The sequence below is a fragment of the Cebus imitator genome, unplaced genomic scaffold (genome assembly GCF_001604975.1).
Source record: "Cebus imitator isolate Cc_AM_T3 unplaced genomic scaffold, Cebus_imitator-1.0 Scaffold3, whole genome shotgun sequence".
Taxonomy (NCBI): Eukaryota; Metazoa; Chordata; class Mammalia; order Primates; family Cebidae; genus Cebus; species Cebus imitator.
In genome coordinates, this window is record NW_016107318.1 from 14,121,511 (window position 1) to 14,146,683 (window position 25,173).

The 25,173-nt window shown below is 43.3% G+C and overlaps 1 protein-coding gene across 2 annotated transcripts in view; it reads left to right on the forward strand.

The window, feature by feature from the left end:
* The first annotated feature begins 3,152 nt into the window (after positions 1–3,152).
* The window catches only part of GNG12 (G protein subunit gamma 12), a 133,142-nt gene continuing 111,121 nt past the window's right edge, over positions 3,153–25,173 (forward strand). Inside the window, exon 1 of one of the 2 annotated variants that reach the window (XM_017532249.2) lies at positions 3,153–3,268. The gene's annotated coding sequence lies outside the window, so the exon portion shown is untranslated. Of the gene's footprint in view, positions 3,269–4,518; positions 4,812–25,173 lie in introns of those variants that run through there. The other variant, XM_017532258.2, reaches the window with a different exon arrangement.

A 25,173-nucleotide genomic window follows, 5' to 3' on the forward strand; every position in this document is an offset into this window, starting at 1 on the left:
TCCTGAGTTATAAAACCACTTCTCTTGCTTGCCTCATGAGGGATTACATGGCCAAGAAAGTCACTTTTTAAAAATAAAACTTAATTTCCCTAGAATTGCGACTTGAGAGACATTCTCTTACAATACCTTTATTTTAAAGACAAGCAGAGAGACCCAGCAAAGTTAAGTGACTGTCCCAAATTTACACAGCTTGTTCATGGCAAAACCAGGACTTCATCCCAAAGATCGTATTTCATAAGCATAAATTTCACTCCACTCCACTGACACTCTTTCATAGGCAACTGATTTGTTTTGAATGCCACTGGGGGGAGGGGTAGAAAATAGTTCATTAACAATTTTTTAGCAAGAATGTTAAAAAAAGGGAAGGAAAAAATGTTTAAAAGAAGGCCAGAAAAAGAAAACAAAAATAAGAAACCAAATAGACTCTTGGAATTTGGCCCAATGGCGTAGGTAACTCTACAGAAATATAAATCCAACCAGAGTTATCACAAATATGGGCAAAGGAGCTGAAACATTTATTCCTCCACACCGGCTAAAGGCTAGGGATGGAGGTAGAGGACATTGATTTTAGGCATTTCCAGCTGTCCTGTGCCCGGGCAAAGCAAATCCTGCAGCTGGAGCAGGTACTCTGACAATAAGATGCAGGTGCTGGCAGGTGGGAATGAAAGCATGCCTGGAACCAGAGTGCATGAAACTAGAAAAGGACTGGAGGGGGTATGGCCAAGTACCGATAGAGATTGCTGGAATTAGGCATGTGCTTTAACTTGAACTAGGGTAAAAGATTGACACTTCCTTATCAAGCCCATGATTACATGCTTGGAGTTACTAACTGCCAGGATAATACGTGTACAAAATAACAAAAATGAGTCAAAGAGGTTGAGGCAGGAGAATTGCTTGAACCTGGGAGGCAGAGATTGCAGTGAGCCGAGATCGCACCACTGTACTCCAGCCTGGCTACAGAGCGAGACTCCATCTCTAAGTAAATAAATAAATAAAAATAAATGTTACAGTGGTATGAAAATGCATTCTGAATCACTGACGTTTGAGAAGCATCAGCAGAGTAGAAAGGACACTGGATCAAGGCCCACGGATAAAAGCACAAAGTATGGGGTCAGCCACCCAGGGTTTGAATCCTGGCTCTGCCACTTTTGCTCTGTATGACCTAACCTTCCTGTAAGTGCGTCCTTGGGTTGTTAGGAAGATTAAAAGGTTTGAAATATGTAAAGCACTTAAAGCAACATCTGCCATGCAGAAAGTGCTGGTTAAGTATTAGCTCTTATCATTCCTGTCCTTCCATAAGGTTGGTGCAAAAGTAATTGCAGTAATACCTTTTGTACCAACCTAATACTAACTCGATCAGTGCTTCTCAAACTATCTGTGATATTTTATTTTCAATCTGTTGCAGGCTGATGCTTTTGTACTTAAGAGAAAAATGAAATAAACAGACAAAATACAAAGCTGCATTTTAAACGATTCAACAGACATAAAATTACTGTCAAATTGCTGTAAGTTTCTACATAATCATCTTCAATTTCTATGCTCATCCCCTTGTAAATGGGTAACGGTTTGCAGATTGTCACTATTCTATGAACCACACTTTGAACAGCACTCAAGTAGAAAACCTTCGACAAGCCACTTAAGTTATTGGTGTTCCAGCTTCCAGGTTTTTGCAAGAGACTAATGAGAGAAGAGTAAGTACATGAAAGCACTTATTAAACTATGAAATGTCCCAGCAAGGGAAATTGGTGGTATGGCTTAGAGGAGTCTATTCTGTGGTCTGTGGCCAAAACATACAAACTCCAGCATGCCACCCTCTCGGTCCCTGTAGTGTCAAGCTGTTCTGTTTCAGGTGTATCCTTTGAACTGTGAGTGTGAATCAGTCAAGCATTTCCCAATGCTCAATAGAACAGGAAATAAAGACCTCTCTGGCAGTCTGTGGCTTGCACCCCAACAACCACTGCCATCAGCAGCTTGCTAAGACCACACTCCTGGAGCAAGGCATGCATTCATACAATTACTCTACCTGCGACACTTCTTCTACATGTGCAAATGATTTCACTAAACCTGATACTTGCCTAGGGGTCAGAAGGAAAGCAAGAGGGAATATCATGCCCTGACTGCAGTCCTTAGTTCTTAGATTCCCCAGGGCCCACTTGTCCTCAGTTGGTGAAACTCAATACACAGACATCCCTCACCAATGCTTTCAGACTCGATTTCAAGTGTGGACTCTGCCCACACTGGTTCTAAGTGACCTACTTTGGCCTCACCTCTTTTCTTTCCACCCTGTCAAACAAGAAAGCAGCTACCTAGGGATACTCTAGAAGTCCGCTGAATGGTTTTCTGAACATCCAGCTTCTTTACTCTTTCTGGACTCCAAGAGGGCAAGCCCCCTGTCTGATTCATCTTTGTACCTCTCCCATCACCTTTAACACTGAGCTTGGTACACAGCAGATGCTCAGTAACGTTTGTCAAATGACCCTAGCACGAAATCTGTGGAAGTAGAAATGGATCCTCCATTTACCCAACTTTGAACCCTTCCAGAAAAGACCAACCAAATCCAATTAATTCATTAGGCAGAACTCTGCCAGGTACTGGACATTCGGAAACAAATTTCACGGTGTTGGGGCAGATGGACGGGGAGCTCAAGGTAGGTGGATGTACCATAAACTCAACAATCCGCAGTAACACCTCCACTTTCTGGGAAACATCTCTCCGTGGCTCCAGGGCCCTTTAAATGTTACTGTGAGTGTTTTCCTCAGAAGTTTCTGGAGCAGGGCCTAACTTTTGTGTAGGGCTTTGGCAGCGCTCATCCTCGCGGCCCTGGGGACCGCTGGCACAAGGGTTGGCGAGGCGTTCGCACGCGAAGGAAACTTGCGAGGAGTAGGGGCGGCCCCTGCGGAGGGTGGGTCGTAAAGTGGGGGCCCCCAAGTCCTCGAACTTCAGGTCCTCCATGAGAATTCGGGGAAGGAGGACGACCAAGGACAGCCAGACGTCCACCGAGCTTCCCCAGGCCGGGCCTCGCCCCTCCTCCAGCGGGGCCACCACGCGGGCTCCGCGGCCCGGGGAGGCACAGCCAGGGCGTCTGGGCGGGAGGCAGGGCCCGGCGCGGAGGAAGGAGCCCGGGGCCGCCGCCGCCCCGCCCACCCCAGCGAGGCGGAGCCGGCGCCCGGAGGAGCGAGAGGAGGAGGAGGAGAGGTCGGAACCGTCTCCAGGAGCCCTTAGAGACTGAGTCCCGGCGGCGACAGCGGGGCAGAGCGCCGGCAGACGGGTGAGCACCCAGCGGCGGGCGCGGGTGGCGAGTCGGGTCCCTGCGGGGTCGGGGCGCGGCGCGGGGCGTCGGCCAGCTAGTTCGGGGGCCGCCTCCGAGTCCCGGGTGCTGGGAAGCGAGATGGAGGGAGGGAGCGGAGGAAGGAAGGAAGGAGGGAAGAGTGTCCTGGAGGGCGGGGACTGGTCGGGGCGCTGGGCGCCGGAGACCGGGGGGAGGGGGAAGAAGGGGGCCAGGGGCACCCTGACCAGAGGCAGAAACCGCGCGCGCGCCCTCGACGAGCGGCCGCCCGAGGTCGCGGGAAGCCGGCGCCCCCACGGTTGGGGCTGGGGCTGGGGCTGGGGCTGGGGGTGGGAGGAAAGGTCTCCTCGCCAGCTAGCTCGCCTCTTCGCCAGCCTGCGGCCGTGTGCCCCGCGCCCAGTTGGGAGGCCCCAGTGTTCCCAGCCCTGGCTCGTGGTGGTGCCAGGCGCTGGAGGAGGGCCGGCATCTGGGGGCGACAGGGACGCCACGCCCCTTTGCCTACTTTCTACCTCTCGGGACCAGCCAGCGGGAGCGCAGCCTTGGAACCCGCTGGGCGCTGGGGGTCTAGCAGGGAAATAGCGGGTCGCAGAGGGAGTAGCCCACAGGACGCACCCCGCGAGGGACCCAGGAGCAGGGACCCGAGGCTGCCGTTCTGCAGACTGTTTTTGCAGGTGGTAAGGGGGAGGCCGAGGCTCAGTCTTGAGTGATTTTTTTCTAAAAAAAAAAAAAAAAAAAAAAATTATTGCCCCGACAATTATCCAGTGGATCAGGGTGACTTCCGTTTTTCATTTTAATTAGGGCATATCAGTTAAAGCTAACTTTAAAACGCTGTCACTTGGCGCCTCCCGTTTCTCACTGTCACTCGCTTTGCGTGTCCTGTAAACTTGGCTTAAATCATTCATAACTCACGATAAGGAAGCCGTGATTCTGGTTCAAGTCGCCGCGGTGGAGTGAAACTTTGCCCAAGTGGGAGTGAGTGGAGGCACTGCCCGGGTCCGTCATCTGGTGGTCATCCTGCCGAGCGTGGTTGTATACAAACAAGTGGATCGAGAAGGAAATCGCTCCACACCAGAGGTAGAAGGGAGGTTCCTGCGCCCACGTGTCAGGACACGTTTAATGGCTGCTCCCAGCGGAAACAAACGGGAATTTATTAGACCTTGTGGAGTTGGACAAACTTCACATGATTAGCTTCCTTCCCATCAGTTACTTCCTCTCCCCCCTGCTGTCTTTGCCGACACAGTTTATATTTCCTGGGGCTGTTGTAGCCTCGCCTGAATAGGCTGTCTATAATGAATCTTTTGGCTGTCGTCAGAGGCAGGGTCTGCGTCTGTGCCTTCTTTATTTTAAAAGCGGAGTTTGGCTTTGTTTCTAAAAGTGCTAGTCACGACTGCACCCTTGCCAGCGCTCCTCAGCTCTGGAAGTAAATTATCGCAGGATGGCGGCCCTCACCTAGGAGAACCAGGAAGGCAGGCAGCGCTAGAACGACGGGATTGAATTTTACTATTGCCAAAACAGCCACATTCAAGTAAGGAGCTGTTATGTTTTTCTTTTTCTTTCTTTTATTTTTTTTTTTTTGACCAAATTGTATGTACTAGCAAGCCCCTTTTCTAGTAAACTAACATGTGATTCACACACACACACGCACACACACATTTTTAAAGTAATCGAACATTTTACAGAGACTTAAGTGATAAAAGGACTTTCAGATAAAATATTCAGTCCCTTTGCCTTCTCTAATAGTTAACCAGCGCCGTAAAGCCCTGGTTTAAGTCCAAAAAGTACTGAATAGTCTACTGCATCGTTAGACCTTATAAGTAATGCAGTACTATTTTTTCTGTATTTAACCCGCGTAATTTACTGGCTATGGAACCCCCAATAGGGCACACAAGACTTAGATTTGTATAGAAATATATGAAAATCTGAATCTGTGTTTCCCAAGAGCCTTAAAAAAATGGTATTATAAAAATTTTCTGTCCGGAAAGCTCCAATCTTACTTGAAAAACTGGCCCTCTAACAATTAGATTTGTGGATTTGTGTTGTCACTTGTTAGAGAATATCTGTGGTTTGTTAAAAGTGTGAGAGCAAAGGGCTTCACGGTGAAAAACCTGGAGGAAGTGGTTAACCAATATCAAATTAGTTTTCTATTTAAGTTATTGTTGAAAACTTCTAACAGGAAAATAATTCAAATTTAGAAATATGTGATTTATTGTGTTTTGCTTTGTTTTAGAGTTTTATGTCAGCTTAAGCTTAACCTAGGAAGGAAAGCCGTGAAAGTCAAGTAAATTTTTCTGAGCCCTAACTTGGAAGATAAGCTTATTTAACAGTGATTTGGGGTGTTGGCTTTGGAGTCACACAGACTTAGATGAGAATATTAGCTATTTAACCTTTTTCAGTCTGATTTATAAGATGTGGATAAAAATGGTCTCTATAGGGCTTTAAAGAAAGTGTATGAAACAATCTTTGGAAAACACACTGAACTTAACACAGTACATGGTCAAAATCATTAGATATTTATCTAGCTTGTTCACGCAGCAGGCTACTGGATGGATTGCAAGGTGGCAGCTTGAACCTTCTGGAAATGCTACGTAGAGCGGTCTCAAATTCCACGGAAAGTAACTGGTGTGTGTGTGTGTGTGTGTGTGTGTGTGTGTGTGTGTGTGATGTTTCTACCACAGCAATATTACAATTGCATAGTAATTTTGACAGAAACATCCTTTACATTTACAGAGATTTTATATTTCAAATAATTGTGTTTATTAGCCCCAGGTAGGAAATTGAACCAGGAACAGAAGTATTCATCTTTAACCAAGTATAATTCTTAATTAAAGCATGAAAAAATGTGACCCAAGGGTATCTGGTTATTTACTTTTGCATGTACTGATGTCCAAGGCCAGCAGATAAGTCATAAGAAGTGTTAGGCTGATTGTGAGTGGTTGTTTTATTTTTAAACTTTCATGAGAATGGGTGTTCAATTAATTCAGGGAATCTACTCATCACATTGTTGGCTCATTTTCTAAAATCTAAAAAAATTTTTAAATGCCTTCGTCTTTAAAACAAACCCTTAAAACTTCTTGTGTTTGTCTTAATGCACGTCAGATGCACAGAATTGGGCAGAACCCAATCTTAGCTCATGCCACAGATGATTTCTCATTTTACTAATTGCTCCACTGGGACACAGAGATGTGGTTTGTAATAGTTTTAAATAACTATAAAGGGTACAGTGTTGTTATTAATTTTTTCTTGCCTATGACATTATGCACTGAAGCAGTTGAAGCATTCGATTGAATAAATTATTGATTCTTTTCACTCCTAGAACGTCATAGCGTAATGATTTCTGGCTCATACGTCTAGGTGAGTAGACTGGGCAAGTTACTTAATCTGTGCTTCAGTGAAGTGTTGTGAGGAATAAATGAACTAATCTATGTATAGCATTTGGAATAGTGCCTGGTGCATAGTCCACATTCAATAAATATAACATTAAATTATTGAAATTTTGTCTAAATGTATAATGAGCATGCATTATTTTTGTAAAAGGAAAACAGCTATATAAAACTTTAACATTTCCCCCAAATCTAAAAAAGTAATTTAATAGTCTTGCAAAATAATACTTACAAAATAAGAGAATTAGGCAATCATCATTGTGTCTTTTAAATGTGAAATGGTTTGCAATTATTAATTTGTTAAACAAATTCTCCCAAATCTCAATTCCATTTTCTTTTTTATTAGAGATTTTTAAAAATCAGTAATGCATGAAGTCTGTTACAATTTAAAATGGGGAAAAGCAATGTGCACAGCTACAGGGTGTTATTACAATTACAACTAGCTTAAAAATTGTTAAACCATTAAAAAAGGCTAGAGGAAAATACAGACAAATTGATGATGGGATTATGATGCTCCCCACCCCCACCCTGCTTTTCCACTATTTTTCACAATAATCCTCTATATATACACTACAAAATAATTCATTTGTGTAATAGTTACTAAAAAATAAATCAGGTTTATTAACTACAAATAGCAGGATTTTGTTTTGGAAAAAGCACCACTTTATGGCAGTTGAATGTCCTTCAGTTAAATGTCAAAACCTTTGCAATGAGAATTGTTTAGCAGTAAAAGAGAATCCCTTTCAGAAGCTTGTAGGTTGATCTTCGTGAGGAATATTTGAAGAGTCTACCAGTGGGTTATTAGGATCTGCATATAGACCTAGTCCACCAACCTTGACTTTATGGAAGCTGTGACTTTCCAGATCCAGGCCTGCATTGATGAACTGTGTTTTTACAGCACCTTCAATATATCAGACACCTGGAAGACAGTAATGAGGCAGATACTGGTGCACTTAGTTTAACAGCAAGATTGGATAGATAAAAAATAATTATAGCACAATTGTGTATGTATTTTCATATCCTGGGACCTTTCTAAACCCTTCCTATATGCAGTCTTGCTCAGTTCTCACAATAGCCCAGAGGAGGAAGCTGAGGTTCCCTAAAGGTCTGAACCTTGCTTAGGTGGCAAGAACAGAATTTGACCCAGAAGCATCTTAATTCCACATCTTATGCCCTCTGCACAGAGATTGAGGTGCATCCAGCCAAAGATGAGAGTGAAGAGGGCTTAATGGAGTCAGTTTTGTTTAAAAACTATAAATCAAATCAAGAGAAACAGGAGGAGACTCCTTTTAGGTGACCTACCTGAGGAGAATCATCAGTGTCTCTCCATCAGACTCGCCACTCTTTAGCTGTAGCAATGAGCACTTCCAAATGACTGCTGAGACCCAGCAGGCCTGAAGCGAACACAAAGGCCCAGTCCTTGGAGACCCTGTGAAGTCTACGTCTTTTATCCGTGGACTCCCAAAGGGGGCCTGGATAGTACAGATGAGGGAACTGACCTGCTGAGTCCTGTTCTAGAGCCAGCACATACTCACAGATCCTGACCTCCCCACTTTCCTCCCTTAGGAACAACAGGAGAGTAGTTCACAGGTAGCGTGGATCCAGGGCAGACAGTGTAGGTGATTTGACTGAAGGCAACTTCTAGCTGTATTCCGTTTATCGGACAGTCTCTCTTGAAAATCATTTCTGGTGTCACTTAAGTGTTTGGTTTATCATGTCAGGCTTTATTGGGTATCATAAAAGTGCTTAGCTGTGAAGTGTCTGGTTGCCATCCTGTGACAAGGGTTTCTGTCTTTTAATGGGTCTGCATTTCAGAGAATTACTGTATAATAAAAACTGGAGTGTTGGAGGCTGTTAAGACTTTCAGTTCTGCTGGAGGGTTAGTAGCTAAAAGAATAACTTATTTTATGTCAAAGTGAATGATTGCTAAAAATCTTCTGTAATTTTCACTTTCATTGATTGTATAAGAAATGGGTGCCTTTGGGCCCAGAGAGTCAGAAGGCTTTGTATTCTGTGTGCCTTCTGACACAGCAGGCAACCACTCGTCTTGCAGGCAAGGTCATGTAATTGACATAGGATCCCCTTTGGTTGATGGAAGAGAGAAGTATAAGGTTTGGTTGAACTTGAGTTTGCACATGCTCACTAGAGTGAAGTCTGAATCAGTTGCCATGTCTGCACTTGCATTGTGTAGAGAATTGCCTTCATTCAGAATGGCTGGGTGCAAACCCACATGAACCCATTAAAGGCAAAATCTTAACTTCACTGATGTGAAGTTATCAGCTTTTATTTAGCTGCAGATGGCACTAGTCAAGACATCCTTGACAACTGCACACTAAACCCTTAGCTCCCCGCTGGGTCCCTTTGACTCAGACCCCAAGCTTGCAGTTACCTCAAATCTTTTTTCTTTTGGTGGGGTGGGATAAATTATTGCAGAGGAAGAACACGAAGTCTTTTCTCAAATGAAGACTCAAATGGAAATCCATTAAATCCCAACATGAACTAAATCTAAGGATGGAAAGAGCAATCGAAATCTAAAAGCCTCTTGGACTTTATTGAGGCTTATCAAAGACCTTATTGAGGTAACATTATCATACAAAGTTTAACCAGAATCTCAGGCAAATTAGAAAGGTGTTGAAACCTTTGAGCTGTACCTAGACTAATGAAACCTTTGATCTGTACCTAGACTAATGAAATCTTCTGAATTATTAGACCATGGCCTGCACATTAGACAGTGGGGCTTCATGTGGGTATATAAGGTCATGATTGGCTACTCAGATAAGTTGTCGTGGGAGAGTTGGATGTCTGTCCGGGAAGCAGAAGGAATGGATTGTGACTTCTTGACAGGGATGCGTTGAACTATTATACAGGTTGTTCACTGCACTAGAGTGCCTAAGCAAGGAGGCAAATGGGAGGTTCACATCTGCTAAGCAAACAAAAACCACATGCCTCCTGGAGTAGGACTGCCTCTGCTAGGATGAAAGGGAACTTCTTTCTGGTGCTATCAAACCTGCAAAAGGTTAGGTGCACATGGAGGGATGGCCTTTTTTAATGCACACAGAGGTACAATATGGCTAGCAGCAGCTCTGCTTTTCGAAGCCCCTGTAGCCACAGTAGTCCTCTAGATGACATCAGCTGGCAGAGCCAGTCACTTATCCGTTTGGCGTATCATGTCAGGCTTTATTGGGAAACGTATAAACTTCATGAATGCCAGTGGAATGAAGGAATAAAACCATGCTTTCCATGGTGTGTGTCAGCAAGGTACACGTAAAAAAGTAATATTGGTTATATATGCCAGGAAACACACATTCAGTGGTACACATTGCCTATGATGAGCTTCTGTCTCCTCATTACTTTTGAGGAGCAGGTAAAGATGAGCACTTGGGGTGCTGTTGATGTTTATTGCTAAACACCAGCACACTCAGTATTGCCTGAAACTTGTCAGGGCCACTGGCACCCCTTGTGTAGTTGGCCTGGTGCAGGGAATGGAGTAGTAGTAACTACTGGGAATGTGGAAAGGGATTCCTGTTATTTGCTGACCAGCCATAGGCCTTTTTCCTTGGGGACAGGATGCAAGCAACAGTGGTTGCAGGAGCCTTTGGAACTTACTTATGAGTAGCTGCTGCTTCTAGGAAAAGACTTCTAGTTTATGCTGAGAGATGCAGAGTCTTGTTGCCAAAGGTACCACAAACTCAGAGAGTTTATGTGTGTTCCCCTTAGTGCCAACTGGTACCACTCGCATGCTTTTTTAAGTTGATCCTTTAGAAAGCCTGTAGTCAGAATCAACTTCCTCCTTCTGGCTCCTCTTCTGGGAGGCATTTGCACAGCCTATAGAATCAGCTATGTTTAGTGAATCTAACTGCTAAGGCAGTGGTGCTCAGGATCAAGGTGCCGGTTCATACTTCGGACCTAGGCCATCTGATGTTTTCTGGGGACACTATACCTTGTGAAAAAAGAAAAACCCAGAAGATGTAGAAACGTGAAAATGCCTTTCACATTTAACCTGATTAAATGCAGTCGTCTTCAGACGTGCTCAGATTCCCAAAGCAGAAAGATGACATTCCTAAGAAATTCTTACAGTACTTCTTTAAATAGCAAATTCACCTGTTGTGTTTATAGTATGATTTGATTACACAGAATTCCAGGAGTCACAAGTTTTCAAGGAATATCTCTGTCAAATTAAGCAGAATATTCCAGCACATGCCTTACCCCCCCCTTTTATTTTAACATAAATATTTGATGAGGAGCATGCTTTATCCAAGAACAAATCAAGGCTCCTGGCAGGCTGCCTGGGAGGTAATACTAGTGTTCCTGTCTTTGCCTCCTATTCACCTACAGTTCTCTGACTTCCTTCTGATTGTAATAAATATCAGGGGGCTCAGAGCCAGCCACATCCAGCAAGTAATGTAACACAAGGCAGAAATCACCCTCTCCAAGCTCACTGTGCTCACCTCCTGAGCTCTGAACTGAGATTTCTCTGATGGACTTTCGCGTGAAAACCTACCTGCCTAAACCCGGGTTTCTCCAACTCCTCCTGAGCTGCTGAACCCCACCTTAGCTTTATCTCTTCCATGCCAATTTTCTCCTTTTCTTCACACTTCTGGGAAAATTGCTTATACAACCTCTTTATTTTTAAAAATATATAATATATAGTCTTCAAGAAACATAACCAGATACAAAGATAAACATTTTTGACAGTTTCTTACAAGAATTCCCTACAAGATGTATTTTATTTTATTTTTTGAGACAGGATCTCACTGTCACCCTGGCTGGAGTGCAGTGGCTCAATCATGGCTCACCATAGGCTCAACTTCCCTGGCTCAGGTGATCCTCCCAACTCGGCCGCCTGAATAGCTTGAACTATAGGTGACTGCCACCGTGCTTCACTAATTTTTGTGTTTTTTGGAGAAATGAGGTTTCACCATGTTGCCCAAGCTGGTCTCGAACTCTTAGGCTCAAACAGTCTGCCAGCCTCAGCCTCCCAAAGTGCTAGGAGGATAGGCATGATATACTGCGCCCAGCCCCAAAATTTGTTTAAAAAGAAAATTCACAAAAATCAAAAGTTTTCAAATTCAAAAATATTTCTGACATCTTACCACACATTTCCCATATTCTCTGCAAGTAGCAACTTGTAAATACAAGCATATAAGAATATATGATATTTTCATTCTTCTCCCTTCTTTCATTAAAGATGGTATGTATACTCTTCTTTACCTTGCCTTTTAAAATTAGCAGTGTGTTTTAGACATCTGTCTCTGCACACATGCACAGAATAACAAATTTTCCATCGTGTGGATGTACCATGGTTTATTTGACCAATCCCTACTGCTGGACCTTTGGGCTGTTTCCCAGTCTTTTGCTGTTACAAACAGTGCTGTGATGAATAAAGATGTAATAAATCATTTTGCTTTGTGGAGGTGTACCTAAAAATTGATTCCCCAAAGTGGGACTGCTGAATCACAGAGCTCTGTTGTACCCCTCCAGAAAGGTTGAACCACTTTGCCCTCCCATTGGGGATGTATTAGATGGTCTGGTTCCTTACGGCCACTGGCCATAAAAGTGTCAGCTCTTCTTCTTTTTTTCTAATCTGGTTTCTGCACAATGGTAATTTAGAGTCATTGAAATATTTTTGATTATGAGTGAGATGGTGGTTTGGGGCCATTCTTACATCTTTTTAGCATGTTGATCCTCCTGTGGGCATTTGTTGACCTTTCCTCATGCATTCATCTCTGTCAGAATCTCCTAAATAAAGACTTATGAATGTGATGGCTCTTTTGGGCCTAAGGGTAGAGTGGGCTGCCAAATTGTCAGTGCAAAATCTAGAGAAGTGGAAAGTAGGGTTTTACGCCAGTTGCTAATGTCTGAATTAAAAATAGTTTTCAGCTAATGGTATTACTAAACTGGGGCTTCTCCAAAAGACATGATGAAGATGATCTCCTAGTCTGGAATTTCTCCCTCTCAAACAAAAACAAAGGAGAGAGATTGAGAATATATACATTTCAATGGCATTTTCTGCAAAACTTGAAAACTTCCTTTTAAGAAGACTAGAATTTTCTGCTTACACATACCTCCTGAAAGAAGGTTATACAGGCCACATTTTGTTGTTGTTGTTTACTCTCTGAATTGGGTTCCTGTTCTTCCTTCATTTCACTATCAGAGCTCTGTCTACTCTAGATCCAGGGTGAAAGAGAAGGTGAAAGTACAACATAAGAAGACCAGCCAGAGCTCAGGAGTCTAAGGGTGTGGGGTTGGATTGCATAGAATCATCTTTCTTTTTGAAGTGCTCTTTCAGTCAGCTCTTGGGATGCTATTTTAATATAAAATTAATTTTCATCTTTTAAAAACTGCCATCAAAAGAGAGGGAAATTATGATCTGATGGAAAGATGACTGTGGCTTTGTTTTTGGAAATTCATAAGAGGCAGACAGTCTTATGTATTTGAGTATAAAGTTAGCCTATATCTCCATCAAAAAACAAAAAAAAGCAAAAAAAAAAAAAAAAAAATTAAATCTCTGTCTCTGGGAGTTCCTGTGTTAGCAATGAGTGGCCCAGGAAAAATCCCAATGAAAAAGTTTTATCTTCCAGGCCCAGTGCTCTGTTTCTTTTCGGCTCCTGACTATGTACATTCTGACTTTTGTGAAGATGGGTTTAAAGCTCTCTGGATGTTTTGCTTTCTTTCTAGTACTTATCTCAGTCTCTCATTGTATTAGCCTCCCTTACTATAGTGTCAGCTTCATAAGGACAGGATCTTGATCCAGTTCCTAGAAGGGTACCTAGCACCTTTGCGTGCTTGATCAAAAGCGGTTGACTGCTTGTGGACCTAGCTGGGTCTTTGTGGTCTTGTATCAGACATGGGCCTGAAGGAGGTCATGTCAGCCATTCCTTGGCCTTTTGACAAGATACCCTGGCTCAGGGGTGTCCAGTCTTTTGGCTTCCCTGGGCCACAGTGGAAGGAGAAGAATTGTCTTGGGCCATGCATAAAATACACTAACACAAATTTGTGTTGGGCCACATTCAAAGCCGTCCTGGGCCACATGTGCCCCTTAGGTTGGACAAGCTAGCTTTTTGCACTCTCTGGCAGCATGCAGAGTGGTTTAGAGCAAGCTTGTCCAACCTGTGGACCGTGTGCAGCCCAGGACAATTTTAAATGTGGCCCAACACAAATTTGTAAACTTTCTTAAAAAATTATGAGTTTTTTTTCCAATTTTTTTTTCAACTCATCAGCTGTCGTTAGTGTATTTTGTTTGTGGACCAAGACAATTCCTCTCTTTCCAATGTGCCCCAGGGAAGCCAAAAGATTGGACACTCCTGGGTTTAGAGCTTGAATTTGCAGTCTCAATCTCCTGGACAAATCACCTGATCTCTCAGATCCTGTTTTCCTGTTTGCAGAACAGAGATAATAACACCATATTTCAACAAATCTAAGATGTCACTGATTAGATGTGCAGTATTCTATGTGCCACTAAGAAAAAAAATTGCTGCGGATTAAACTATAACCCACATCAGCTGTAGGAGTCTGTTAGTTTTCTATGGTTGCCATAACAAATTACCACAAATTTAGCAGCCTAACACAACAAATATGAATTATCTCAGTGTTGTACATTGAAAGTCAGGGTGGGCTTGCCCGGTTTCTCTCCTCTGGGTTTTACAAGGCCAAAATCAAGGTGTTGGTCTCTTATCGGGAGGCTCTGGGAAGAATTTATTTCTAGGCTCATTGAGGTTGTGGGTGGAATCCAGTTCCCTGCAATTACAGGATGAGGGCCTCCAGCTGTTTGCTGCTTCTCAGCTGGGAGCCATCCTCAACTCCTAGAGACCTCCCTCTGGTCCTTGTCCTTGAGCCCATATCAGAGCTAGCAAAATTATGACAAATCCTTCTTATGCTTGGAATCTGTGATTTTTGTTTTTATTTTTGTTTTGTTTTTGCTCCATGGCTTTGCCTCCAGCCAGAGGAAGTTCTGTTTTGAAGGGCTCCTTTGATTAGATCAAGCCCACCTATAGGGTACTCTCCATATATTAAGGTCAGTAACCTTAATTGCATAATACAAAGTCCCTTTTGCCATGTAATGTAATATATTCACATGTTGCGGGGATTAGGACACAGACATCCTGGGGGTACGTTCTGCCTACCATGAAGCCATTCAAGTTATCAGGGATCTTAAAATGTGAACAAAATATGCTTCTTGGAACCGATGAAATACTATCTTTGGCTTAGGAATAAAACAGCTGCTAATATTATATAAAGTACTTAGGGTGGTATTAGTGAATGCTTAGGTGTTAACTATTGTTGTTACAATTGACATCATTATCAAAGTGGTCACATAATATCCATCATCTCTAATATCAATTAAAGTTATTTCTATAATTAAATGCATTTATGAAACCCTAATTGAGAGAGTACAGTGTCCCAGCAGTAAATTGGATGAAGTTGATGATAGTTGATGATAGTCAGCTGTGTACCAGCATATGCTAGGAACTTTACATACACTTTCTCATCCCTTGTAGTGGCCCTCTGAGCCAAGGAATACTGGTTCCATTTACAGGTGAGGAAGCAGGTTCAAAGAGGTTGAATACTGCGTTTGGAAGGTTCCAGGCACAGTAGTGAGTGGTCATGGCATTCTGCTTTGACTCCAGGTCTGTCTGACTCTGAAATTGGTACTCTTCATGGCACCATGTTGCTGTCCCATAGCCTCTGGTAATACTACAGGAAAAGTGGGACAGGCGAGGTATCCACCAGGTGGTCCGAAGGAGTGGGCTACTGGGAGTGGAAGGGACACAGGGAGGAGATGTTGCCCTGTGTTCTGTCTCTCGTACTCGGATGTTTCTTTGCTATTAGAAGTTTAGCTTTTTGTGGACAAAGACCTTGTCTCTTCATTTGGTTTTCAGTTGTTAATAAGCACCAAATTGATTTTTTTTTTTTGCTTTTTAAGACGGAGTCTTTCTGTCGTCCAGGCTGGAGTGCCATGGTGTGATCTCGTTCTCTGCAACCTCTCCCACCCAGATTTGAGCAATTCTCCTGTCTCAGTCTCCTGAGTAACTAGGACTGCAGGCCTCTGCTGCCACACTCAGCTGATTTTTGTCTTTTTAGTAGAGATAGGGTTTCACCATATTGGTCAGGCTGGTCTCAAACTCCTGACCTGAGATAATCTGCCCACCTCAGCCTCCCAAAATGCTGGGATTACAGGCTTGAGCCACCACACCTGGCCAATCTTTTTTTTTCATTCTGCAATTATTTATTGATTACTCGGGGGATACAGCTGTGAAGAAGATGCACAAAGTTCCTTGGGTAAAAATTACATGACAAGGTCCATTCTGAAAGGGGTAAGTGCTGTAAAGGCAGCAAAGTGCGGGACTGAGACAGAGAGATAGACTTAGGATGGGGGTGGCCAGGAAACAACACTCCATGGAGGGGACATTTGAGCTGAGAGCTGAATTAGCAGGAGGCGGCCAGGTTAAAGCTGGAGAAGAGCATTCCAGGTAGAGGGAACAGCCAGTGCAAAGGCACTGAGCAGGGAATAAGCTTGGCGTGTTTGAGCACAAAAGTAAGGCTCCTGTGGTAGGAGTGTAAAGAACAATGAATGAATGAATGCGTGGTAGGAGATGAATTTGGAGAAGTAGACAGGGAACAGATCACATAAGCCATTATTAAGAATCTGGATTTAATGAAAATGCAAATAAGAATTTGCAGGGAAATCTGCTTTTTGTTCAGAAACAAGCTATAATAAGTGTGGCATTTTGCATACACACTGTTGTTATTTTTGAAGGGAGGAAAGTTTAGGGTTGTGGAACTCCTGCTCTTTAAGCTATTTTAAGTGTAACCAGTGCAAAGGGGAAAGAGGAAGAGGAAAATGGTTTGGCAAAACCAGGGTAAAAATAGTGACTATCTGAATTCAGTAACTGAAGATCATAGTCTGTAGAATTTTCCTAAGGCACAACTGCAGATTATTTGAAGAGCCTGAGACAGACATTTGCTGATTACTGATCTCATCATCTTCCCCTTAAAACCTGCTTTCCTTCCTGTTTTCCCTAAGATATTACCATCTAACCGGGTTGCTAACCCTTGAGTCATCAGGAACTCCTCCCTCCTCTTCATCTCTCCCTACCTCAGACATCCTGCCCCAGACCAAAGCCTGCGTCCACCTCCTGAAGCGCCCGCATGTCTGCTTCTCCCTACCCCCATGCCTCTCACCTGGATTGTTGTTGTGGCTTCCTAACTGACCTTTACCCTGCACACTGCCACTAGCATGACTTCTTTAAAACATAAATCTCCATGGGTCACTTCCTGTCTGAAAGGTATCTATATGTTCCTTTAGGGAACTCATCTAGTCTTTGTTACTAGACTTGATATAATCTTCATTACTAGACGAGTAGGAGATGTAGTAGATTCTAGACTAGTAATGAAGGTTACATCTGGTCTAATAATGAAGACATTGCAGTCTAGTAATGAAAGTTCACACTGCCCAGGTTCTAGGACTGGTGATGCTTCTTACCAGCTCTGGAATCTTGGTAATTTTGTTTTGTTTTGTTTGCAACCTCCACCTCCTAGGTTCAAGAGATTCTCCTGCTTCAGCCTCCCAAGTAGCTGGGATTACAGGTGTGCACCTGGCTAATTTTTTAATTTTTATTAGAGACGGGGTTTCACCATGTTGATCAGACTAGTGTCGAACTCCTGACTTCATGATCCAGCCATCTTGGCCTCCCAAAGTGCTGGGATTACAGGTTTGAGCCACCATGCCCAGCCTCTTGGCAATCTTTTCAGCAGCTGTGTCTCAGTTTACTCATCTCTAAAACAGGTGTGATAATAGCACTTACCTCACAGATAAGTTGTGAAATGCAAATAAGTTAGTAGGTGAGAAGCACTCATAACCATGCCGGGCACACAGAAATCCTCGGTGAACATTATTATTGATCTCTCTTTCTTTTATAGAACAATTGAAGCTCATCTTTCTTGTGGTTTGCCACAATGGCCCCTGCCTCCACCTTTCTCAGTGCCAGGCAAAGCTTGGTCAGCAGACAGACCTCTTTGTTAGCCATCTGCAGCTAGATAAGTCTGTGTTTAGTAATTTTTATAGCAATTTGACCATCATTTTACATCTATTGAATCTGATTAAGAACTGGACTTGCATTTCGTCCCATTTTTAGCAGTTCCTTTTTGCTGAGTTTTATGAAACAATTGGTCCATATTGAATTGGAAGTAAAAAAAACCTGGTCTTTCCCCATGGATAGTTTGAGAAGCACTTCTGTGTCCCCACACACCCACTATGTCATTCACCTTGGCCAGGTTATCCAAACTCACTGGGTAACCTTAAATCTCTCTGGATTTCCTCACACTGTTTCCTCTGCCTAGAGTTCTTTAGACATTTATTAAGCACCTGTAATAAGTACAAGACTCTGGGGACATAAGGATGCATAAGGTTCCACCTCCACTTTTGAGAATGTTCAGACTATCTAGTAAATTCCTACCCGTCTCTCAAAGCCTGGCATAATTTCATTTTTTCCTTCATCCATTGAGAAAACACTTATTGGCCAGGTGTGGTAGCTCACACGTATAATCCCAGCACTTTGGGATGTTGAGATGAGAGGATTACTTGAGCTAGGAGTTTGAGACTAGCCTGGGCCACCTAGTGAAACCCCATCGCCACAAAAAATTTAAAAATTAGCTGGGCGCAATGGCATGTGCCTGTAATCCTAGCTACTCAGGAGGCTGAGGTGCAAGGATTGTCTGGGCCCACGTGTTTGAGGCTGTAGTGAGCCATGATTATGTCACTGCGCTCCAGCCCGTGCAGCAGAATGAGGCATCTCAAAAAAAGAAAATATTTATTAAACACCGAACACCAACTGTTTACTAGGCACCTGCTGCCTTCCCTTTCTTCCCTAAGGACCAGTAAGCTAATGAGGAAGACAGACACATGAACAAATTAATGACAGAATAATAGGCGTGTTATATGGCAGTGTGAATACAGAAGTACGGAAGCACAGAGGAGGGGTGTCCTGCACGATGCCTGGGCCAGGGCAGGGTGCTGGGGAGGTCAGGAATGGGGTCATAGTTAGGGTGGAGGCATTATGGAAAGATTACAATCCAGGTGTTGGGCCCAGGCCCACAGCCAAAGCCCAGCTCTTCCATTCAATAGCCATGTGACTTCGAGAGACTGCCTCTCTGAACTTGTGAGGTAGGTAGGTATTGCTTTCCTGATCTGTAAAATGGGGAAAGCAGTACCTACCTACCTTACAAGGTGGTTTTGAGGCTCACTCAGATTGCCTGACTTTCAGGCAACCCTGACTTTCTTGCCCTCTTGTCTCCTCCATCTTTGGACATATTTAAATTTTCTGTTGTCTGGGTGCCCAGTAGCATGCTATTCAGCCATCATACCAATTATTGCATTGAATTATGTAGCTTTACCTACCGCATTTCTGTCTCCCCTGCGGGATGTATTGTACCCCTTGAATTCAGTGGCCTTTTTTTCATCTTTATATTGTCAGTGACAGGCACTGACCCATACATAGAAGACTCAATAAATGTCTAGAGAAGTTGTATTGTATCAAAATAACTTTAAGCACTTTGTACTTTTCACGAAGCTTGGTGAGGAGTCTAGTCAAACATTAATTTCCACTTTACAGATGGGGACACTGAGGCATTTTCTAGAAAGCTTCTGTTACTTGCCCAAGGTCATGGGCTAGCAAAGGGCAAAGGTGGAGTTAGAGCCCCACAGCTCTTGTTTTCCTGCTTTTGTGCTGCCTCATTAAACCTAGTGAGCTGGGAGTTGTCAGGTGCTGGCCAGGCTCAGGACCTCTTATCACCCAGCCCCACCTGTCCTGGGAGGACGGCTGAGTAGGCAGGAGCCAGTCCTGGAGATAGCCCCATCCACACCTTTCCCCACCCCTCTGGCTCACTGTTGCCCCACAGGTATTTAGGGGTCACACCCTAAGTGGTGGGGCCCACCTGGAAACCTGGGGTGGAGATGAGGGCAGAGGCCTCCAGCTGGCTTGAGCTAGAGCCAGAAGGCCCTGTCCTAAGAGTGAGTAATTTGTAACTAGGCTGGAGGGTGAGTGCGTCCAAGAGAAGCAGGAGCCCAGATGAAGGCAGGGGCTTGGAAAGTTGTGAAAGCCCTTGAATGCATATCCAAAGGGCAGTGAATCTGTTTCTTAAACTTCTTTTCTTCCCCTCATAAATTTCCTGATACATTTCCCTTGTACCCTGTTTGAAAGGGTGCCCTTTACACTCTGCCCACAAGCATGCTCTATGCTGCAGCCACTTCGATCCACTGTAATCTTCATTAGGTGGGTGGGGCAAAGGATACCTTCATGCTAAGGACTCTGACCTCAACTTTCTTGACTTGAGGAAAGCTTAAAATGTATGATTTCATACATTATCTTTTTCTTTCATTAGAAGAAAAGAAAAAAAGTCTCAAGAGAATAGGCTCTAGCAGCTTCTGCAACCTCACTGAAGGCAGAAGGGACCAGGGCAGAGGCTAATAAACTCCTCTGCAGGTTGGGATCAGCTGAGGAGGGACTGAAAATCATGGAGCCCCAGCTGCACCCAGCCCTGTGGAGTCAATGGGCCCCTCTGGCATCGGGCCCAGAGAGTACTGTCTCTGATAAAGCTTCCAGGTGATTCCAGGGCACGGTCAAGGTAGGAGCACTGGGAGAGTGGTTTTCCTGCTGCCAGAGCGTACGGTAAGTCTTTGTAGTGCAGATGATTGGCAGGAGGAAAACTCGGATTTGGCTGCTCAGAGTTTTGTGGATCCTGGCTCATTTCCTCATTCAGTTACGGAGGTTGTGAGAAGAAGCCTTTGGGCACAAATCGTCCCTCGTGTCAGTCCTCTGAGCCCCTTCCCCAGTACACACCGAGCCCTATTTTTGGGCTGTCTAAATCTGTTCATTCAGGAAAAAAATGAAAACAGAAAACACTTCCTGTTTACAAACTAATTGTTGGTATATGCTGCTAGGTAAAAACTAAAGGAATGTCACTGAAGGGAGAACGTCACTGTTTCCATTTTGACACAGTAACCCACAGGGTAACAGCACAGCACTCAGCGGATGAGGGTCACTGGCCTTGGGGAGGCCTTGCCCTGGCAAATCATGGGAAGTTTTCTTGAGAAAGCTAAATCTGGTGATTCTGGGATGTGAGTGTTACTCATGGCCAGCTTCATCATACGGAGGCTGGAAGCAAATTGTTTTTTTCAAGAGTATGTAGACTAGAAATGACTTTAGTGGTAAACAATAAGTTTGCTTTATATCCAGCAGCATTTCTTATTTTCATCAGGGATATAAGTGAAGGAAAAATTGTGAGGGAAGGCAACCTGTAAAATTCTCATTCATAAAAATGATTTGTGACCTTGATTTCCTAGATACAAGTATCGTTTAAAATTTTTTTAGAGAGGTTTTGTTTGGATTGAATTTCCAATCCACGTATATTTCTTCATTCCCCGTTGAGAGCTAGAAATCTTTTGTATGGTAACACTTTCCAGAAGCACCTGAAAGGAGTCCTTTGGGAACTTTTGTGGCCACAAACTCGATACAAAGGAAAAATGGAATCTCAAAAGTGCAGCGTGGTTTTGAAACTTAACTTTTTACAAGTTTGATTATGGGAATTAACTTGGTTGTGTGTGTGTTGTTGACCTGGCATTACAACTCCATTTGGGCAATAGAATTAGTTCATTTTACAGAAGACAGTGCAAGTTTCAGTAACTTGTCCAAGGCTGCAGAGCCAGAATTGAAACCTGTGCCTGTTTGACTACACCACCCCTAGGATTAAAGAAACACATACCTCAACTGTGAATTTTTAGTACCTTTAAGAGACCTGTTTCCTTTTGTTGTCCACAGAAGATTATCCTGTTAAGCATATAAAACATAAAAGCATATAAAGCATTGTAAAGCTCAAGGCTTAACAGAGTCAGCATCTAGGAGAGGACAGAAAGTCCAAGGAAGAGAAAGTGGAACTGTTTCCTGGCAGGTACCGTGTTTATAAAAAGCCCAGCAATCACTTATGTAAATTTGTTTTTAAACTGACTCATAACAGCTGCAAAGACTGGAATTGTCAGTGCTCAGTTCAATTGTCTTTTTGTTATTATGACCTACCCTTGCTAAACAAGGAATTAATAAGTAGGAACAGTTTTGCTGATGGTTATTATGCCTTTAGTTGACTGTTACACTAAATGCAAGATTTTTAGTTATTTCACCAGAAATCAATGCGGAGGAAGTTCAGAGTAAATGTTGGAAAAGTGACAGAATTAAAGGGTTGGCATTCTCCAAAATTTCTAAACAGGAAGGGCTCAGGGCTGGCGGTGCAGAAGACTGCTAAGGGACAAATCTGGAAGCCATTTGCTAAGCAAGCACAATTTCTGTTTTGTTTATGTGTTTCTGTAATGTTTTCTAATGATGTTTTAAATTTTTACTTTAAAAGGTGGGAAAAGGTTCATTGTCAGTATTAAAAAGGGGGCTTATGCAGTGTCAGGGAGCAGGAGCCTGAATGGCAGGGCTTAAATCCCAGCTCTGATACTTGCTACCTGTGTGACCTTGAACAAGTTACTTTACCTTCCCCCTGGGGTTATTGTGAGGCATAAGCTTTAATTGTATACACATGTGCATGTACTAGTATTTGCATATATATGTATACAACTGCTTACAACTGTACCTGACACTGAGTAGACTAGATCCTCAATAAATGCTTGCCATTATTTTAATTAATTGGAACTTAATTAATTTAATTGGAGGAGGTGATAGAGATAATAGGGGAGGAAAAGATGCAAAAGTTGCCACGATTCAGCCTTCTGCAAATTCTTTCAGTGTAATTAATTCTGTTTAGCTCAGTGATTTGAAGTTCATGTTGTTTTATTCCCATCATATTCCATGTTTACATACTATAGTACAGTATACTGGGAAGATCAATGAACTATTTCTTTAAAACTTAACATTTTAACTCTACTTTTAAAAAGTGTTAAATGTGTCCTCTGCTGAAAATGTACTTTCAGTGGGGTCAGGTAAGCAGGTAAGAGAGGAGCTCTGTGCTGGAGACATAATTGTTCCAGTTTCCTTGGAATGGGGGCTTCCCATGCTTAGGCACTAACTGATGCCTAAAAATCAAAGTGAACGATGTAGTTTTCATTCTCTGGTTAAAAGGAAACATACCAATTCTTCTGGAGAAATACACTTTTTTTTTTTGGCTCCAAACTGCAACAGATTTATCATGTAGGTTCTTAGGAAAGGGGCTTTGGGGATCGATCCTTTACTATCTTAAGTGGTTCTTCCTGGTATATATTTAGAGAAATTCTTCTTGTGGCTATTTCTTATGTTGACCCTTGAAATAATTAGAGGATGCTGCTATTCTTATTCAGTAACTGCATTTCTACGGGAAATAATGAAGTCCAAGAGCATGTTCTCTTGATCTAATTTGATAAAGGGCCCAGTTTGGAAAGAAGAGTGGGTAGAATTGGGAGCTTGCCACCTGGAGCTTTGGGGACAGAATTATGGGATGTTACAACAGAAAGGGGCCATTGTCATTATGGAGTCTAACTTCTTTTTACAGATGAAGAAATGGAGGCCCAGAGATTTGCCAAGTTCACATAGATAATTGGTAGCAGCTCCAGGATTTCTGATTCCAGGTGCCCATTCCAACAGCTATATCCGTGCACTTAAGAGACTTAAGAGTGGCTCTGCAGAATGTTCTGCAGTGAAGGACGGGTTCAGTCTGCCTGGTGTAGGAGCCACCAGCCACTTGTGCCTCTTGAGCATAAGAAATATGACTACTGTAAATGAGGAGTTAAATTTTGCTTTAATTTTAATTAAACTTGTGAATATATAGCTACCGTTTTGGGTAGCTCAGCTTTTATAGACATTTAGGTGGGGCAAAAGGCTTATCCTCACTGCCTACCTCATTCTCACCAAGTGAGAGGCCTTCTTTTCCAACGGCTCCAGTGCAACTGCTTTGTGCCAAACCGAGAGAATTACTCTCGGTCTCATGTCCTCCCCTCCTACCTCTCGAGATGAAAGTTGGCTGCTCTGTAAAATTGACGCAAGTGGGGTAGATAGCTCATTGAGGCCTCTTCCACTCTGAGGCATTATGACTGTAGACCTGGCTCTCCAGTGATCATCAGTGACCTTTAGCAGGGCACATAGTCTTCCTGTACCTCAGTGTCCTTATCTGTGCTGAAATTAATACCTGTTCTGCCCTCTCTCGGATTAGGAGAGGCTCAAAGTAGAAAATCAATGAGATGCGTTCCATGTGCAACGTTTATTTTTTAATAGTCAGTATTTGGAAATATTTTTGGTTTTGATACAAATGATTTTTTTTTCCCAATAAGCTGCAGCAGATCCTCATTGCCAGAGTAGAGAAAATAATAACCCACAGCCCATATGAAATATGAGCTGGGAGACATGGCACTCATGAAAAATGACTGATTTGATCAGGGGGTGCTAGTTTTTATAATAACTTGCTTAACTTGGCATTCCCTAAGTCATTAATCCATACTCAGCTGTTTATCTGGGAACCCAAAGCGGATCCCTTTTCCTGAGAACTGCGACTCTTTATCTTGATTTTCTTTCTTTAGCTCCTTTACTCATTGTCAGCCATGTAAGTTTAATTTGAATGCTTGGAACTTCATATTCTCCAGTAAACAAATACAGTAAAAACTCTCTCATGATTGTCTCCTTGGTTATAGCCTCTACATCAGTAGTTTTCAAACTTAATTCCTAGACAGTCATTTTCAACTGGCATGTCTGTCGCTAGCTGGTGAGCCTCAACTCTCTTCAGGAGTGTGCCACCAAACTTTGGGACATAAAATGTGTTTTTGAAACCACAAAGCAGGTCTTTTGACCTGATGCGGATGGGGTACAGCTTGCTCTGGGCAGCAGGCAGTGTAACATCAAGTTGAAGCCAAAGAAAGAGAGCTAGTTGGTGCTTCTGAAAAGTGTGTCCCAAGAAAGTAAGATAGTCACATCAGACCAGTGATGTGGTACTGGAGGGTGACCCAGTGTGGAGTGGCTTAGTTGTGGATGCCCCTAGAAACCCCAAGAAGTATTATTTTACCACAGCAGGGTTTGCCTTATAATTATGGTTGAATCGCTTAGTGTTGTGTTAGTCTTTTCATTCTGTCAATGGTGCCACCAAAAATTGTAGTATCTGCAATGGCCAAAGAGCATTTCCCTGCCCCAGAGGTCCCTGGGCGATGGCTGCAGGGAACCAGGTAAGACCTCAAGGGCACTCATTGAGCCCTCCCTACCCAGTTCAATCAAAACCAGTTCAAATTTATGTGTTCCACAGATGAGCATTCTGAATAAGATCTCTTTTGGGCCCAGCACGGTGGCTCATGCCTGCAGTCCCAGAACTTTGGGAGGCCGAAGCAGGTGGATCTCCTGAGGCCAGGAATTCAAGACCAGCCTGCCCAGCATGGTGAAATCCTGTCTCTACTGAAAATACAGAAGTTAGCTGGGCATGGTGGCAGGTGCCTGTAATCCCAGCTACTTGGAAAGCTGAGGCAGGAGAATCTCTTAAACCTGCGAGGCAGAGGTTGCAGTG